The 5,333-nt window shown below is 38.5% G+C and overlaps 1 non-coding gene across 1 annotated transcript; it reads left to right on the top strand.

The window, feature by feature from the left end:
- The first annotated feature begins 2,755 nt into the window (after positions 1–2,755).
- On the top strand, positions 2,756–2,862 carry LOC112503557. Its single transcript, XR_003068018.1, has one exon. It is a non-coding gene; the product is annotated as a small nucleolar RNA R71 (small nucleolar RNA).
- Positions 2,863–5,333: the final 2,471 nt, after the last annotated feature.

The following is a 5,333-nucleotide window of genomic DNA, read 5'->3' as shown; positions in this document are numbered from 1 at the left end:
ATCTCATTTCCTAATGGTGATTGTGTGATCAAAGTGTTTTCCCAAAAAGGGTTTTGCTAGTTCTAGCAAAAACAAAAATACCTTGATTGAATGACAAGTAATCAATAAAATTATTTGGGCTATGATCTCATGTGCAACATACCTCAACTCAAGTGATCATGCATAAAAATTTAAGACTAAAAACTAAAAAAAAAAACTATTCCCAACTCAAAAAGTAAAATATGAAGCTAAAGAAAGTGGTTAGAACCTACCCTACTCCAAAGGAGTAGGTTGTGCAGCCTGAGCTGCCATCTCCTTCTTCAACTTCTCATTCTCTTCAAACAGACTCTTATTATCCACCTTGATGGCCTTCAGAATGTTTTCACGAAAGTTGATATTTTCACCTGTTATGAGACTAAACAAAAGCACCAACCTTTCTACAAAAATGGAGCTGTTATGATTAATCGATGATAAATAATGTCTAATAAAGCTTATCCAAACATTCTTATCATAGGACAAATTGGCAGCCTTAAAGGTTTTCAACATGAAATGAGTGTAAGGCTTCCAATCAGTCTCAGGCATTCCAAGGAAAGTCATGATCTCAATCAAATATGCCTTAGAGGCCGTGTGCAAGAGTGCATCATTCTTAGAATCTATGTGAGGTGAGAGTTGTTTCAATTCGAAGTCAAGTGGTGATACAATGGATGGGGTGAAGCTCTTTTGCTCACTATTTTCTAGCAGCTCAAATGCTGCAGCATCCACTGGGACAACATCAGTTCCTAATTCCTCTATTTCCTCAACATTTTCCTCTTCTATTTCCTCATCATACTCTCCTTCCAACTTAAGGCTTTTCTGAATTCTCTCTTCCAAACACATCTCCTCTGTCTCAAATATTCTTGAACACTCTTCCAAGTAATCAGGGTACTTTTGAGAGTTGAAGACATTAAATGTGACTTTTTGGTCTTGGAGTCTCATGGTCAACTCTCCTTTTTGGACATCTATCAGAGTTCTTCCGGTGGCTAGAAATGGTCTCCCTAAGATAATAGGAATGTCCTTATCTGCCTCAAAGTCTAGAATGATAAAGTCTGCCGGAAATATGACCTTATCAACTTGCACTAACACATCCTCAATCTTTCCCTTAGGGTATGCTATGGATTTGTTGGCCAATTGGAGTGTAACCATGGTAGGTCTAGCTTCACCTATGCCTATGGTATTGAAAACGGATAAAGGCATGAGGTTGATACTAGCACCTAAGTCACACAAAGCTTTCCCAATCTCTTTTCCACCTATAGAACAAGGAATAGTGAAACTTCCCGGATCTTTAAGCTTAGGAGGTATCTTGTTGGTCAGAAGTGCACTACATCCTTCAGTAAGAGCTACGGTTTCATACTCGATCAGCTTTTTCTTCTTACTTAAGATGTCCTTGAGAAACTTAGCATAACTAGGCATTTGTTCGATTGCCTCAACAAGTGGTATGTTGATGTGCAATTCTTTGAACACATCCAAGAATTTCTTAAAATGCAGTTCCTCTTTTTGATTCTTCAACCTTTGGGGGTAAGGAACATAAGGAGGGACTGGTTTTATCACATTCTTGCTTGGATGAGTTGAGCAAGATGGGTCTTGAATGCCTTGGGTCTTTTTGGTGCACTTTGGAGGTTCAGATGGAATCTTAACATCAAACTTAGGGGTCTCTAAAACCTCAGTCCCTTCCGATTTTTTTAAAACATCTTTTGGAAACAGTAAGGGATAGTCTGATCTTGGGGGAATAGAAGTGGTGTTCTCAAATGCTTGCTTCTCTAAAGGTTGGACCGGTATTTCTTTGACAGGGATCAATGCTGTAGCATCAGTTTTTGAAAAACTTGGTGCACTAGCTTTTTGCACCATTTCAGTCAACTCCTTCCCACTCCTAAGGGTCACTGCTTTCACATGTTCCTTTCCTAAGGCTCTTGGGACTTCTGTGTTACTAGGCAAAGTACCAAGGACTCTATTGGTCTGATTGAGTGCAAGTTGACTGACTTGGGTCTCCAGATTTCGGATAGCAGCACTTTGTTGATTAAATAGAGATTGATTTTGAGAGTTTTGTTGGGTTATCAAAGCTTGATTTTGAGCTTGACCATGCGCAAATAACCCCTTTATCATTGCTTCCAAAGAAGATGTTAAATCAGCCTGAGGAGGTGGCTTGTTTTAAAAAGGTGGTTAGGAATTCTGAAAACTTTGTTGGTGAGAGTTAGAACTGTTTCCATGATGTTGTGGTTGGAAATTAGAAGTTCCTTGTTGCTTAGGTGCGGGTAGATTTAAACATGGACTGTTCCAAGAAAAATTCGGGTGTTGTTTCCAACTTGCATTGTAATTGTTGGTATAGGGACCAGATCCATTATGAACAAAGTTTATGGATTCAGAATTATGAGGACAACGTTCATACGAGTGTTCCCCACCACAACACACACATTGCACAGAGAGGACTATTGGAACAGGTGTATTAGCAGCTTGCTGCACTCCCTGACCAGAAGTTAGATTTTTTAGCATGTTGGTCATGGAGGTTAGATGAGCTGTTAATGCAGTATATGCATCTACATCATGTATCCCCGCAGCCTTTTTCTGTGACTGAGCACGTGGGTCGGCCCAATGTCCATTGTTTGCCGAAATCTTTTCTAGGATTTCATATCCTTCATTATAGGTCATAGTTGTAAAGGCTCCGCCCGCAGTCGCATCGAGCATTTGTTTTGCCATGGGATTTAACCCATTGTAAAGCATCTCGAGTTGAATATAGTACGGAATGCCATGGTGTGGGCATTTCCTCAACAACTCTTTGAACCTTTCCCACGCGTCAGGAACAGCCTCATCGTCCATTTGTTTGGAAAGACAAATCTCATTTCTAGATTTAGCGTTCCTTGTCGGTGGGAAATATTTTAGCAAAAAAAATTTGCCATGTTACTCCATGACGGCACAGAACCCGGAGTTAACAAGTTAAACCACGCTTTTGCCCGATCCCTTAATGAAAATGGAAATAAAGTGAGTCTGAGAGCGTCATTTGACACTCCCGGGATCAGGAAGGCATCAGTGATTTTCATAAAAGATTTTAAGTGCGAATGTGGGTCCTCCGAAGGTAATCCGGCAAATTGGCCATTTGTTTGCAACATGTGAAACATTATCGGTTTTAGTTCGAAATGGAGAGCGATCATATGTGGTCTAACTATCCCGGAATTTAATTGCTCAAAATCCGGAATAGCATAATCCATGATCCTCCCATTTTTGGAATTTGCCAAATTAATAATGTTCGGAATTTGTGCTCTTTGGTGCTCATTAGGTTCCGATTCTGTGTCCAAGTTATTATCATTACCATTATGTGGATATCCTTGTTCAAAGTTCGGGAATGGTGGAATTGGTTCAAAAATCGGCGGTTGGTTTTCCAAATGTTGTATTTCCGGAATAATTGGGGGAAGTAACGCCATGTTCGGAGGGAGTAGAGCAAAAAATGCTCTTTGAGCCCTCCTCCGATGGTGAAACGTTCTCTCAATATCGGGATCAAATTCGAAAAATTCTTTTTCCGTTGTGACCGTGGCATACACCACTTTTAAAAACGATTCCGATGGTACTAGAAAAATCAAATCTTTTAATTTACTGAAAATAAAACTTTAGCGAAGCAATCCCGGCAACGGCGCCAAAAACTTGGTCGGTTATATTTCACACCTTTAGACTAATGAAATTAGGCCACAAAGCAAGTATACAATACGGGCTAACGTCGTCTTTCCAAGTAATAAAGTGGTACAAGTACCGGATTATCGTCCACATGGATTGTAGCCAAAGTTAGATTAGAGTCCAATGAAATAGATGATTTCAGATGGCGATTTTGAAGACTTTTGATTGATTGTAAGGTGATCCAAAACAGAATACAGAATAAATAAAAGAAGCAAGGGTGTAAGACTTATGGTGAGATCCAAACACAAATTCCAGCAGCCAATGTTGTAGCAATGCTACAGCAAGCAGTGTTTCGAAACTAAGTTCTACCATCTATTTTGAAGGCATTTCTCTCGGACTTCACCATTTCACTATCTTATAGCTTTCCACCCATATCTCTATATGGTGTCCGGACTGGGGATAGTGACACAATGGTGTTTTCAAAATATATGGATAAACAAATCTCTTCGTTAAAAATCACTCTCTCGAGTCGATTCCCATATCATTCGAGTTGGGGTGTTCTTGATATTTGATCTCTGAATATATCACACTTTGACACTTTTGAAGAGCGACCAACCCGTTGGGAGTTAAGTTTTGAAAAACACAAATGACAAGTCTCCTTGTCGGCAACTTTCTCAAGTCTACCTCTTATGTCATCCAAGTTGACGTGCTTATTGATGGCTTATCTCTAAGTCCATCGCACTTTAACACTTTCAAGTGATCAACCCGTCAAGAAGTGTGCTTGGCTTTATAAAAACTCGAATGAAACAATGAAACGTCGTTTTCGCAAACACCTAGCTACTTTCGTTCGGTTTGAAAATCTCACATTTCCGTCTCACACCCAAGCTATAAAAGCTTAGCTACTCATAACGGAAAGTAAAAAATAAATGACGGGAAATAAAGACATAAACGTAAATTGCGTAAAATAAATGACAATAAAATAAATGACGGAAATGTAAATGACGTTAAAATAAATGACGGGAATGTAAATGACGAGAATGTAAATTGYGAAAAATAAATGACGGAATGTAAATAGCGGAAAATAAAAGACGAGAAAATAAATGACGGAAAATAAAAGACGAGAAAGTAAATAAAGAAAAAGATGAAGAACTTAATTAAAAACACCCTTGGAGAGGGTTTACAAAATCTAGCAAATGAGAGGAAAATGGAAGAAAAGATGGAGTGATGGATGATCAAAGAGGGAACCCAAAGCCTTCCTTTTATACCCAAAGGAGGCATTAAAAGACAAAAAGACAAAACTTAAGGGCTAAGCTTCCTAAAACTAGTTATAAAGTAAAAATAGAGGAACTAGAAAGTACATATTCCTAACAAGAGTTTAAATCTTAGATTTTTAATCAAAACCCAGCTCTACAGCTGTCTTCCATTAACTCAAAAAGGCAACAGCTTAATCAATAAGTCCTCCAAAAAGCTATGCATGTATCAGGTCGATGCTGCTSCAATRHTGTAGCATCYTKCTRTTTAACAAAAACTCTCCATTAGCTTCTTCCTWGAGTACCAACAAGTCAACCACAATATTTAGATTCATAATAACAAATGTATAAATAAATAAATAAAAATGACTCAAAGTGGGAATGAAAAGAAATTATTATAACTAGAAAGACGTAAAAAGAGTGCTTTATGTGTTAAATTCTCAACACATATCAACCCCCAAGGTG

This window comes from Cynara cardunculus, unplaced genomic scaffold (assembly GCF_001531365.2).
Source record: "Cynara cardunculus var. scolymus isolate 2C unplaced genomic scaffold, CcrdV1 Un_Scaffold_3229, whole genome shotgun sequence".
NCBI classification, from domain to species: Eukaryota; Viridiplantae; Streptophyta; class Magnoliopsida; order Asterales; family Asteraceae; genus Cynara; species Cynara cardunculus.
Note: the sequence above shows the minus strand (reverse complement) of the source record. Positions and strands in the feature narration are given on the sequence as shown.